This window comes from Periplaneta americana, chromosome 6 (assembly GCF_040183065.1).
Source record: "Periplaneta americana isolate PAMFEO1 chromosome 6, P.americana_PAMFEO1_priV1, whole genome shotgun sequence".
Taxonomy (NCBI): Eukaryota; Metazoa; Arthropoda; class Insecta; order Blattodea; family Blattidae; genus Periplaneta; species Periplaneta americana.
Genome location: NC_091122.1, coordinates 18472707 through 18487949, shown reverse-complemented (window position 1 = coordinate 18487949; position 15243 = coordinate 18472707). Strand labels below are relative to the sequence as shown.

General features: G+C 37.2%; 1 protein-coding gene across 1 annotated transcript in view; it reads right to left on the bottom strand.

Moving 5' to 3' along the window:
• LOC138701077 (uncharacterized) overlaps positions 1–15243 on the bottom strand; it is a 296991-nt gene that overhangs the window by 19074 nt on the left and 262674 nt on the right. The window lies entirely within an intron of this gene.

Here is a 15243-nt window from a genome sequence, read left to right as displayed (position 1 = left end):
GTCCTAAGATGATATTATTATTATTATTATTATTATTATTATTATTATTATTATTATTATTATTATTATTATTATTATTATTATTATTTTACACAGTCATTACTTTATTTTTCCATTAACACTAATATCTAGGTAATTGTCATTGTCTCAATGTAACACGTGCTGTGCTGATCATACTAATTGTACTATTCCTTTAGTTGTGAGATTGTATTCATATGTATTAATTCTTTTTTTTTTTCTTTTAACTTAATACTAGTATACTAGAATGTATTTTTCTGTTTGTGATTATGTATTCAGTCTCTCTTTTTTTTATTATATATATATATATATATATATATATATATATTTATTATTGTTACTTCAAAGTTAATACTGATTGTGTATATGTATTCAATCTCTCTTTTCTACTTAATTATGTTTATTATTATTTTTAAGTTCATATTTGTATGCCAGTATGTATTTTTTCTGTATGTGATTTGATCCTGGTTGAATGGAAGAAAAGGCCTGATGGCCTTAACTCTGCCAGGGAAAATAAAACTATTATTATTATTATTATTATTATTATTATTATTATTATTATTATTATTATTATTATTAAGATATTGATAAAGCGTCGTAAAATAACCTACTAAAATAAAAATAAATTTAATAGTATCGGTAGTTAAGTATGATTAGGTTTACGAAAGTTTAACTCATCAAAATTATTTACTATTTGTTTGCATTTTGTGTTGTTTATGATGTTCAATTATTGGAAAAATCGTTCCATTAGTTTGGAAGTTGTGTACCAGAGTTTGCCATTTTCGATTCGAAAAAATTGTGCTTGTAATAAGTGTGAACGATTAGCGCGGTGGTTGTTGACAGTCGCAATTTTCGGGCTAAATTAATCTTTGAAACTGCAAATTGAAAAATAAGAGCGAGAGAAATAGGCCGGGTAACAGAATCAAATTGAAATGTTGATGTGGAGCATTTGAAATTACGAGATTATGCCCTACACCAGGAAGATCGCAGGAACTTGCCGAGATCGTGAGATACCGTACTGGTAAGTGACATTTCATTCGCATTTATAAATAATATGTCTTGGTGTTGTCACAAATACTAACATTTCTTTTTTAAGTTTTGTAGAAACAAAATAACTATAACTATTTTAAAGGTGATTTGCATTTTCGCTTGGAAACATAACCTCATATATTTTTTAAGTTTCCATATTAACATACTGGCACCACATTTTCAGGAGACGTACTAGCGCCAGTCCTTATATACCGTCAGTCAAGGCCTTCTGACAAATAAAAGCAATTGACAATAGATATCTCAATCATGACAGCCTCATAAAATATCCTATCAATTGAATAATCGATCTTGCTACGTACAACATAATTATATTATATTATTACCCATTTCAGCGAGGACTGACGACCACTGCAAAATACGACAATTTCGTCCAGGGAGCATTCTCTTTTGGCACAAGGATGATTTATGTAACATGTTTCTAAATTAGTCTTTTAAATACCGGTACATTCTTTAATATAATTTGGTCCAGGGAGCATTCTCTTTTGGCACAAGGATGATTTATGTAACATGTTTCTAAATTAGTCTTTTAAATACCGGTGCATTCTTTAATATAATTTGGTCCAGGGAGCATTCTCTTTTGGCACAAGGATGATTTATATAACATGTTTCTAAATTATTAGTCTTTTAAATACCGGTAGGCCTACATTCTTTAATAAATGTGAATCTAGGGATGTGGCGTGAGTACGAAATTATTATTATTTTTTGGCGCATCATTTTTACGTAAATAACGACAAATAAAAACTAACATGCCACATAACATTATTTTAAGAAATACAGGAAACAAGCATGAATATTATTCACCATTCTTAATGATCTTGGCATAGAAAAAAAAATGTATGGAATAGAAATTACATACAAATGTGCGTGTAATAAACAGTGATCATTTCAAAACAACATGAATATAGCGTGGATTGTGTAGGAAAATAATTTCTTATATGTTGCTCCCAATGAGCATCATTGTTAACTTATGAAAACAAATGAAAATTAACATGGCATATAAACACTATTTGAAGAAAGATAGGAGATATTAAGTAATATTCAGCGTTCTTAATGATCTTTGGATGGAAAATAACAATGAAATATGTATAAAATAGAAATTACATACAGGTGAGCATATACAAAAACAGTAAGTAGAATCATATTATCTGATTAATAAGCTTAAATTACTCCAGGTTTAGTGTAAGAATGGTCTATATCTAACGATGTCTCTCAGCAAATTACTTAATTTATAAAAACAAAAAAATCGTGTTAGAAGGTTGAATTTGTGTATTTTCTCTGAAACTTTCCAAATATTGTAGGCAGTCTTTTACATTAGATTGCCGAAAATTGGTTTATAGCGCAGCATTGGCAGTGATAAAAGTGTGAAATATTCGTTCAGTGGGTGGTGGATACTCTAAATTAAACTAAAATAATAATTTTACTCCATTTGTTTTACATTTTTGGTCCAGGGAAAAGGGTTGCAAGGGATAGTGAAGTGCATTCTATAACCTCTCCTATCCAAATCCCATCCTCAACCTGCCTGTGGTGCAACCTGCTTTTACAGATGAGGCTCTGGGGACCAGGTATTGGCGGTATAACCATAACATCATATACAGAGGAAATGCTGTATAGGTGGGAACCCCACCAATTCTACCTCTTTGGGCTGACAACCCGTTGGGCAGTAATTTCATAACTGCTTTCAAATCTCACAAGCCTTGAATGAACCGGATTGATAATTCTATTGACGACAATGGCAAGACTAAGGACAATTCTTGGAAAAGTGAAAATATTCTTAAACTGGCAACATGGAATGTACAGAGTATATTTCACAAGGATGATCAACTAGATGACATATTGGCAAAGAAATAAATTTCAATAGCAGTTATATCTGAGACAAAAAATAAATTAAAAGGATCAAAAGAAACCAGTAATTACATACAATTTTACATTGGAGTTGACAGTAAATCAAGAGCAAAATCTGGAGTTATGTTAATGATAAAGAAACAATTCTGCTTTTGGAATGAAAGAATAATCCAAATTAGATTGAAATTATCTCGAGTTTATATGACAGTGATTTGAGTATATGCTCCTGTAGAAGGAGAGGATGAAGAAAATGATCAGTTTTATACAAAACTACAAAGGATTGTGAATAAAGTTAATAGATCTGATATGCTGGTATTGATGAGAGATTTTAATGCTAGAGTAGGGAATGTCAAGATTGAACACTATATGGGTGTACACCGAGAACAAACTTGTAATAAAATGGCAACACATTAATTGATTTCTCGGTCTATAACCAACTCAAAATTATGAATACCTGGTTTGATCATAAAGATAGTCACAAATTTACATGGGAAGCTAGGAACTCAAAGTCTATTATAGATGATATAATATGTAACAATAAAATAGCAAATATGGTACTAGACACAAGAGTATTTCGAGGCCCAGAAATTGAATCAGATCACCATCTTCTAGTAAGTTCTATATGCATAAAACCAAGATGGTACAGAAAGAAAAAGAATATAAATCAGCCTCAGGAACTATCTTATCGAGTAAGTTTATTTAAAGAGTCTAGTATAATTTGGCTATATCAAAAATGATTGCATAGTATTTTAAAAGAAACTCCAATTCAGAATAATGTAGAAGATGAGTGGAACGCTCTCCAAAATATTTTGAAGCAAGCCGCTAAGGAAAGTTTGGGCACAAAAAAAAAAATGGTGTAGGAAAAAAGGATTAAGAACATGAGATGATGACATAGCGAAAGTCATATCAGGTAAAAGAGAAGCCTATAAGAAATATTTGTCTACTAAAGCAGAGGAGGATAAAATAGAACATCATAGAAAAAGAGCTATCGCTAAAAGAGAAGTACGGAAAAACCATAGACATAATTGGGAAGAATTTGTAGCTTATTTAGAGAATGATTTGTACAGATCTCAACCACAAACATACAAAATCCTTAAGAATTTAAACAACGAAAAACATTGATAAAATAATATGTATTAATTGCCAAAGGTGAGTACCGATAATCATCTCAAGTTTCTAAAATCGTCACTTTCTGTAAAACATCAATTTTTCATTTAGAAATTTACTTAACTTATTATTGGTATCCATTTCACACCACTTCATTCTACTGCAGAGGTCAAGAAAGCATGGGACTCCATCTCTGTGCCCCACCAAGAGTCTTTATGGCATGTGAAGGGGCTACTTTTATTTTTATTGGTATCCATTTGAACTCCTACTTCATTTCACAATTTCTCAATAAGATAAATAGGCTATAGGTTTTGGCAGTCGAGATGAGCCTGAGTCCAAACATTGTAAATATTTGAAATTAATTTTATTCAATCCATTATACGCGTTGAAAAGAATAGTAGTAGGCGTTTAGCACGTGGGGAAATGTGTACGGACTCTCAGGACGCATGCGCAGTAAAGGCATTTAGGTCGCTGGTAGCTTGAAAAAATGAGGGGATCCATTCTACCAGCCACCAGCGTGCTAACAGGCTAGGTAGCAATCGACCGAACAGTCTTCGTCATGCACGTCTTCATTGCGTAACGTTTAGGCATTCCTTCCAGCAAGATAACCAGTCAGGCTACCAGCTAGAATTCGTAGCCATGTCCCCTTCAGATGAGGATAAATCTTACATTGGGGGGAGTGTCCGAAGCCGCCTATGAAGGCCTATGAGTCGTTTAGAATTCATTGCCACTGCCATCTACCAGTCTTCGGGTGAACTGCGAGAAACACCAAACATGGCGGACGATCCATTCGGCGTCATGCAAACACAAGTGATTCCCTATTTATCGAGACGGGAGATGATAATTAAAGAGGAATTTTGGAGTGTGTTAGTGAAATGACGAGAAAAAACGGGAAAATCCTGAGAAAAACACCCAAAATCTCGGCTTTGTTCACAAATTCAACTACATCGAGATTCTAACTCAGGTCCAGTATCATAAGCTAGACCTCTGCCAACTGAGCTACAAAGGCGGGTACAATGATATTTATAAATGCAAAAGAACGAATGTTTCATTCGTTGGTAACACTGAGTCTTCCAGACGTCCAAATTTAGTCGCCAGGTATGCATATATCTTGTCACGAGAAAGTGATTTATACTTATTTGGTGTTGGTTTTCGGCGTTCTGAACTCGGGTAGAGATTTATTACGCATTCTAGGTGAGCAAACAACGTTCCACTAATTGCAGTACAATATAAGCCATTTGAAAAGTTACGTCGGTATTTAATTGTGATTTATACGACGGCGTTGTGCGAGGCTTGATGAAAATGGTCCGAGTAGGAGGGATTATGATGAACGCAGTTAGAGAGGAAGGGGGGATATTGAATAAACAACCATTAACATATGTTTGAATACATCAGATGCGACACTGAATAATAAATGGGTATGGAAACAGTGGCACGAATAGAATTGCGAATCAAAATAGTTACTTAAAATGATAACATTATAATAATTAGTGTCATCAAGATGGCATGGCGTAGCGCTCTAGTCTTACAACCAGTTGCCCTGGGTTCAATCCCCGGTTTAGTCGTGATGGAATTTGTAGTTTACAAAGCAGATATTGCAGAGGGTTCCCAAAGAAGTATTTAGCTACACTACGTACAGTTTTGTATGAGTGTGTGTGCATGTATTATCTGGAAGAAATGGAATCCGTAATTACATAAAAGTCAAGAGTCTGGTGGTTAGCCAGTAGTGATATGTTCCTTTCGTTTTCTGTCTTGAATTTCAATGCACCTGCCCCCTCCAATTCGGGTACTTTCTTTGCACAAGTTTTAAAGCATTTCCTGACATGTTTACATTATCACATCATGCCATCGCCCACGTACGAGTCAGCAATCACAAACTCGGAAACATTTTGTGATCTCACCGCGTTATTGTGGCATAGAGTGACAACCTAAATTGTATGAAACGCCGAGGGGTGTCAAGCATTGCATTCACTAATTCAGGGAGTCACTACGACCAAACACTGCGATTGCATCGAGCGTCCCATTGTATCACTTTACTTTCTGTTTAATATAGATATAGTTACTGGCGCCTTACACCACAATGCTACTAGGTTATTTAGCGTTACGGAATGAACGCTGGTTCGAGTCCTCTTGAGGAAGGAATTTTTCATAAAATTTCGGCCACTAAATGGGACCGGTAACCATCCAGCATCGTGATCAATTTAGAGACCTGTGGTAGGTAGCGAAATCTGGCTTCGAAAACCAGCATAACGGTGGGAGGATCATCGTGCTGACCACACGATACTAGTTGGATGATAGTTCACCTCTGCATGTGGACGTGAGGCCAGCAGTCGGCTAGTCGGTCTTGGTCCTTCATGACATATTCTTTCGATAAATCAACGACATTTTCTGTGGAAACGTTTTCTTTTTCTCGAAACCGAGATTGTACAGACACAAAGAAACTTCATAACTGGCGTGCGTTTCGAGTCTCAAGACATGGAAGCATACGCAAATGGACACGATTTTAAAATTGGTAAACATTTTTCATGTTCTTGGCAGTGTTGTGTCGTCATTTCATGGCAATATTTACTCTTTCTGTTCGAACGCCTGAGAACATTGAACGAGTGCGAACTGCTGGCAAGAAGTCCGAACAGACTACATTTACTGTATTTATTTTTTAGATTATATTTCCTTCAAGCACTTGAGCGGAACGTTAATGTTTTAAGACGTAGGCCTACCTATGTATTTAGTTTCGGTAGTACATCTGTTCATTCTTGTTAATGAAGAAAGTAAATTGCAGTACAGAAAAAGAGAAAAGAGGCGTGACGACCACTTGGAATACAGAGGAGCGTTTGCCTCCCCGCAGGTCAGCGAAAATTTCACAGCGTGTGCGTGTGCATTCCGTGACAGGTGCACTGGCAGCGACTCAAATTTGGAGCACTTACAAACAAGCTTATACAAACAATAACACACGTCAAACATTAGCTGTCACGTGCCACGAACATCTGCGTCTCTTCTGGAAGGTTGTTGGTTCCATTTCCGGATGTGTAACCCCACTTACTGAAACAACTTAGGCTACTGCTCACGGCTTGACACTGAATATGTAGAAATATAAATGACTGAGCAAATGCTGGCTAACGTTCGGCGCTGGACCCTGGGCTCATTTCGCTGGCATTATCACCTTCTTCTCACTGAGACGCTAGATAACCATCGCAGTTGATAAAGCGGCGTAAAATAAACCGATTAAAAACATTCAATTCAATCCATGTATTATTATTATTATTATTATGATTATGATTATTATTATTATTATTATTATTATTATTATTATTATTATTATTATTACAAACAGGTTTACAATGTAATATCACATCTTCCTGTGACCAATGTCCTACGTTCTTATTCTTTTCCTCCAGTTCTCTCTATCTTCCCGATCCCGTTCTTGCAGTCCTTTCTCTGCCAACGCTTTATTTACGTCTTGCAACCAGGTGTTTTGCGGTCTACCTCTGCCTCTCCTTCGCTCTGGAATCCAATCTAAAACTCTTCTTGGTAGCCTTCTATCATCCATTCGCTTTACATGTCCATACCATTGTAACTGTCTATACTTAGTTACTTACTTTTAAAGAACCCGGAGGTTTATTGCCACCCTCACATAAGCCCGCCATAGGTCCCTATCCTGAGCAAGATCAATCCAGTCTCTATCATCATATCCCACCTCCTTCAAATCCATTTTAATATTATCTTCCCATCTACGTCTCGGCCTCCCCAAAGGTCTTTTTCCCTCCGGCCTTCCAACTAACATGCCCTGCCCATCTCAAACGTCTGGATTTAATGTTCCTAATTATGTCAAGTGAAGAAGACAATGTGTGCAGTTCTACGTTGTGTAACTTTCTCCATTCTCCTGTAACTTCATCCCTCTTAGCCCCAAATATTTTCCTAAGCACCTTATTCTGAAACACCCTTAACCTACAGTATGTTCCTCTCTCAAAGTGAGAGTCCAAGTTTCACAACCATAAAGAACAACCGGTAATATATTGTAACTGTCTATATTTTACAAAATCTAAAATTGAATTTTCTTTATTCATATGTTGTCTGATCACTTCATTTCTTATTTTTTCAAGTTTAGAATGTCTGGCTGAACGTCTTAAAAATCCATTTGTAATGCTAATAATTTTGACCGCAAATTTTGATTTAGCTTCCATGTTTCCGCTCCATATGTTGTCAAACTTTGGAATATACACAGATAAATATTTATTTTTGTTTCCTTAAAAATATTCTTGTTCCATAATATTCCATTCAACATTGCTGTTGTTGATCTTCCTTTATTGATCCTATGTTTAATATCATCCTGTGTAACATTTGTATTAATTTTGACTCCTAAATATTCAAATTCATTGCACCATTTGAGGGGCTTAGAACAAAAAGCAGGTAAGTGACAGAAACCTAGTTTTGAGGAAATTAAAGTTAAAGTTCTACATGCAATGAAATGTTATACACTAGTTTGGTGAAATGATGCCCATATAGCAGCACTGCACAGTGTGATCTCTTACCTGATTTTATCCCAAAGAAACATCCTCTTGGGCTGTCACAACACGCACTTACCTCATTTTTTTTAATAATGTCACTTACCCGCTTTTTGTTCTAAGCCCCTCATTTGATGATGCCTATTCCATCTTGCAAAACCAAATTTCTTGTATTTTCACCGCATCCCATATAGACTTTCTTTTCAAAATTCAAAATCCATGTAAAAAAAAATAAATAAAAAAAACCAAAGTGAGAGATGTGTGTTGAAAAATATAATGAATTTAGAGGAAATGTTTCGACATATTGCAATATAAAATCAAATAATAACAAAACAAAGGAATGGGTTATAGGAATATGGCGATTCGAACATAACACTTTATGATATGAAATGAGTCCCTCACGAGTAACACAGAATTTCTTTCTCCATCCTCCAACATTAACTTCGACTCTCACTTGCAATTCTGTGAGTAAACGCCCAGTTGGCAACACTGCGAGGGTCCGCGTGGTAACTGTCACGCTGGAATCTGTGCAATCTCACTTGCGGGGCACCATGTGCTGTACGCTGTAGTAAACAAATAAGTACCGAGTGCGCTGAGGATAAGGGTCGCACTTACGCTACTTCCGTGACGAGGGGGCTGCTCCTGTTAATGACCTTCTAGCTATTATCAGCCGCGGCGGGCGCCTTGCGATCTTGTTTGGACTCTTCCCGATAGCGACGCCTTGTTGACATTCATGTCCTGTAAGTCACTGCTCCCGCCGCCGGCAGCTCAGGGCTGCACAGAACTCTTCATACCTTGTAAAAAGGACGTATCTTTGTTCCTAGCTGGTATTCGGAGGAGGGTAAAGAGTTTTTCTGCGTATTTAAACCTTTAGCCTGTTTATCAGGCGGTTCGGGTTTGAGTCCCGTTATACCTCTATTTTTTTTTCTTTTGAAAAAATACATCGTAACACTTTGCGAACAAGGTCGCAGTTCGAATTCTTTTCCGGAGTTTTCCCGTTTCCCAGTTTATAGGCATTAGCATAATTTCCGACCGAACTTCATTCCGTTCTAATCGTCATAGCATTTCTCCTATCACGGCTTGGTGAAGGCTGGATGAGACTCGTCTAGGAACATGTAGGTACTACGCGCCCAAGTTAAATGTGCGTGTCGGCCTCGGTAGCGTAGTTGCTATAGCGCTGGCCTTCTGTGCTCGAGGTTGCGGGTTCGATTCCGGTCCAGGTCGATGGCATTTAAGTGTGTTTAAATGCGACAGGCTTATTTCAGTAGATTTACTGGCATTTAAACGAACTCCTACGGGACAAAATTCCGGTACACCGGCGACGCTGATATAACGCTCTGCAGTTGCGAGCGTCGTTAAATCATAATTTAAAAAATTTTAAATCTGCGTCCGGAAAGAATGTGAATCACCGTTCCCTCTCCCTCTGGCCTTTGTGACCTATGAGTAAATACTAAGCTGATAAAGAGATGTTTACTGTTCGTGCCAGCGAGTTGTATGAGATAGTGGTGAATACACGTGTATAGTAGTAGGTTTATTTTGCCTGGCAGAGTTAAGGTCATGAGGCCTTCTCTTCCACTCAACCAGGTTTCAATAATATACATGAAATACAAAATTAGATTACAAAACAACACAAAAGAAAATTCCTTAGAAATTATATGAAATATAGTAAAAAATTACAATAGTTAAGATCAATTACATAATATAAAATTACAAATAGTCAAGATCGGTTACATAATATATAAAATAAAGTAGAAAATTACACGTAATCAAAATCAGTTACATAACATAAGGGGAATACACACACACACACACACACACACACACACAAACACACAATTTATACGACCTAAAATGCTCGAGATAAATTCGACGATTAATTCACTTGAGATACAGTATATTATACAGTTAATATACTAATAGGAGAATACATGTGGGTTACAAGACATAAAATGTTGATTAGCAAAGTCGTACTAAATGGCATACAAATACAAATGATTAAGTAATATATCAGGATAATAAAAAAAAAAAAGAAAAGAAAAAAAAAATAAGAGAGAGGAGAAAAAAATAACAACTTGGTCATTTAAGAGTATTTAGAAACTTCCGCAAGAGTCTAGTTCTGTTCAATAAAAACATTTCTAAGTAGAGTGTACTTAAAAGATTTTAGACTCCGACTGCTCCTGATTTCCTGTGACAAGGAATTCCAGGAACGAGCTGTGTGTATTTTGAAGGAAGCAGAGTAGAGAGATGTTTGATGGAATGGAATTGATAGAACAAGGTTATGCTGTGAACGTGTATCACGGTTATGGTGGGATGCTAAAAGTATGAAGCGAGGAACTAGGTAAATAGGAGGTGCTGAAAGTGTTGTACCCGTATAAATACTGTGAATACCTCACTTATTGCATTATCTCTTCTAACATGACCTCACTCACAGACGAAACAGTAGGTTGTATACTAACAACTAGAGCAATTAGAGCTACTAGCGCTCGTCTCTTGCATTCACGGGACGCAAATTTAACTCGGGGGCGTAGCTAATATATGCTTACATAAAATCTGGATGCGCAGCGAAACTTAACAGTCAACTGGTGTTGGTAAGAATCGGACTGACCAAAAGATACAGCGACTAGGTTTCCGGGCATTTATCTCGAACCGACTCTGGGAAAGAGTTCGCATGCGTATTTTGTCGTGGGAAAAATAAACCAAGGTCTTTATATGATTCGAATCTTAAAAAAAAAAGCATATCTGTTGAAGCTTTAATTAGGTTACTGTCTACTATGGATATATTCAGTCACTTGAAGTGGGCCAATCATGCGTCTTCTATTTTACACAAAAAAGCACTCAGATTAATAGGCCTATGTGTAATGGTAAGAGTGGTGACCACTGTAAACCACCTTTTTATTATTAAACGGGTATTCTCGCATTACCCTCAATGTGTATTTAGACCTGTCTCCTTTATGACAAGCATAATGTAAACAGCTTCACAACTTTATCTCAAATGCTAATTTAGGCGTTCTCTGGAACAAGAACTTGACTGTAAAATCTTAAATTTTAGATACAGAACATCAAACATTTTAGATATGATATAACAGCATTGCGCAGTACGACATTCAAATGTTTTTAGAGGGCTCTATGTTTGTTGGAGAGAGATAATATTGTGTCAGGATGGAGTTACAATATTTATTAAGGCTTCAGTATGTTGGAAACAAAAAAATAGCGTGTCTCCTCAATTATTTCAGACGTGGTAATTCCAACTTATGTCTCAATAACTGTAAATACACTGTTATTCAGAGTAGTTTTAAATATACTGCACTTAAACTTTTAATTGCATTCCTTTAAAAATCACAAAACTTTCTTACCTCACATTGAGGAGAACGGTCATATCAGTGTTGAAATCTAACTCTCTATAACTATATCATTGTTGAGATTTATGGTTCATATTTTAAATATGTTACATGGCAGTGTTACACAGTTATAATGCCTACCAATTAGATGATCTGTCTACAAGAATTGACTTCCCGAAAGATAGAGTGATGGAAGTAGCGCTATGGATTCACTCTCCCCGTAATAATGCTGACAGAATCGCCGAAGGTTGCCGAATTTATTGATGTAACTAATTTGCTTATTATGAAAGTGCTACATGGAAAACTGCTGAAAGGCCGTTGAAATACTAGGAATTTCAAAATATAAACAGAAAGTGTGTTGAAGGTATAGGCTGCGTTCGGTGTGCACATTAAGCTCATTTTAGCCTATACGCTGTTCAATTTTTAACACCAGTGCAGCGAAATAGAGACTCAATTAAAATTCTACAAAGCAATGACCATACAAATGTTGACATAGTATGGATGTAAACTTGGACAAAGAGAAAAATAGAAAGTACCGAAAAGGAATTTCTAAAAGTATGTAGCTGGATATAATAGAATGTAGGAAGTCAGTAACCTCACAGTCAGAAACTAAAAACTTTCAACTTAAATTACATAGCCTAATATCACAAAAGAAAAGTTAGCTGGAAAGAGCAAGTATTAAGAATGAACAAACCAAGAATGTGTCAACAAGCCATAACTTACTAAACTAATGGAAGAGAGATGTAGGTCAGCCAAGAATATGAACGGAAGAGGATTTCGATTCCTTGTGAGCGTTCAATCTTTGAAGATGATAATGAGAATGATTTAAGGTGTTTTGTTTAGCATGTGTATAAATGGCTCTATACGTCAACATGACTGCTGTTTTTTACAACACTGTACATCACCACTACCACCACCACCACTGTTACTACTATTACATCATCGTTTTCACTATTACCATTTTAGTCCAGGGGGTCGACCTGGTTGGCGAGTTGGTATAGCGCTGGCCTTCTATGCCCAAGGTTGCGGGTTCGATCCCGGGCCAGGTTGATGGCATTTAAGTGTGCTTAAATGCGACAGGCTCATGTCAGTAGATTTACTGTCATGTAAAAGAACTCCTGCGGGACAAAATTCCGGCACATCCGGCGACGCTGATATAACCTCTGCAGTTGCGAGCGTTGTTAAATAAAACATAACATTTAGTCCAGGGGAGGAATGTTGTCAAATGAGAATATTCCCCTTCCCTCTACCCCATAGTTCTGCCTCTCGCTAGCCTCAAAAGCAGTGATTTGAAGCTCAAATGCTACCATAAACCACAAAGTGCGAAGCAGGTAACGTAACGCAAACTGTAGACTCCTGCGGTGGTTAAGTGGTCAGACCTTCGCCCTGCCACATAAGCGGTTCGGGTTCGAGTCCCGGACGAGGTCGCGGTTTTTTCCCGGGATTCTCCCGCATCCTCTAGTATATCATTTCATCCGATCTCCATTCCGTCATCATTAATTCCATAGCATTCTCCGAACCCTGGCTGGCGACGCACGGAAGAGACTGGCCTACGGACGAGTGGGGTTGCCTGCTCGAAACATGGTGGTGGTGGTGGTGGTGGTGGTGGTGGTGGTAGGGATAGTATTTAATAATGCCTGAACTGCAGAGGTTATTCAACTAGAAATTCAACGTGGGAGAGATATAGTTAATACATTTTTCCTGCAGCACTTTATCGAGGACGGGATTTTTTTACGTGCCTTAAATCCTATTACTTCGTCTCGCAGAAAGCCATACTAAAGACTTTAAAATCCATCGCAGTCCGCCGGACATGAACCTGCATGTCTCGGATCCAACGGCGTGCACTGTAATCTGTTCTAACGCCGTTTTTACTCACCACAAATTCGTGTTGGTTTCGCCAAGATAAAAACCACGGTCTCCTTCGTGGAAAACCGAAGTTTCCACAGTTCTTTAACAGGGAAAATGTCTCTGCCTTCCACTGTGGCGACCCAGGTTTCTCTCTCCGTCTGGGTCACGAAGGAATTTGTGGTAGACATTGCGGGAGCGAAGGTTTTTTTGTCGGTATTCTCCTGTTTCCCCTCACGATTATCATCATCATTCTGTCAATTATAAGTCTACACTCACCCTCACTCTGTGAGGTCCCGATTCAGGCGCTCAGATCAATTAAAAAATGTCTGAAAGTTGTGTGCCTACACATTCGTGTTTAATAAAGATTCACTATTAAAGGGGCAAATAATCACAAGGAATCCTTAGAGATGCCTTAATACATCAGCACATCAGTGAGTCAGTGCTGTGTCGAGGGGAGTTTATGAAAATGGCGCTGTGATGCCGGTTCATTGGCCGCAGTTTAGGCCTTAATCGATATCCGCTCCTTGCGAACGCACGCACGCATGGACGCATTCTTCGGTTCGGCGGCATCGCGCTGTCTTCCGCATTTGCCCGTGTCTCTTCCGCGTCGGCAGAGGGGTTAAGAAACGGACGACGGCATTGACAAAAATAGTAGAGGCGCTAGTGGGCGCCACACCTGCCGCCGCCTCTCTCAGGACACGACGAGGCGTTCCAACTCTTTCTGATTCCTACAAGCGAACAGGCGTAAATAAACATGATCCGACATGCCCCGTACAAGGTGTTTATTTTTAATTGGTTGATTAACGACGGTACAGGCCTATTGAATGCCCAGTCGATGGAACTGCTAATAGCGAGGTGGTATTTTGGCGAGTGGGTCTGAAAATTCGCATGGAATTACCTGACGTTCGCGTCACATTTGGGGAAAACCTAGGGAAAAACCCCTAACAAGCAAGTTAATCAGCCCAAACGGCGGGATTCGAACCCACGCCCAATGGAACACAAATCCCGCTGACAAAGTTTGAAGAAGAATAGGAAGGTACAATAGGCCTATATCTAAATTAGGAGATCGGATAGTAATTGTTCTGGGCATCTTTGGAGAAATGAATGAAGGAATAAGTAAATAAGTAGACCTGCGTAAATAAATAAATAAATAAATACGTAAAACAAATAAATAATGGCCAGTTCCTTTCCCCTTCCATTGCATACATCACAGACTAGCTACATATTTCACTAATCAGAACAAATAAATAAATAGATAGTTAAATAAATAAATAAATAAATAACTAAATAAATAAATAAATAAATAAATAAATAAATAAATAAATAAATAAATAAATAAAGTCAATAAAATGAATGAATAAGTGAATAAGTATCTAAATAAATAAATAAATAAGTAAATGATTAAGTAGGTAATAAGTAATTAGGACTACCTAAATAAATAAAGTGAATAAAATAAATTAATGAATGATTGAATAAGTAAGTAAATAAGTATCTAAGTAAATAAATAAGTAAGTAATAAGTAATTAGGCCTAGGTAAA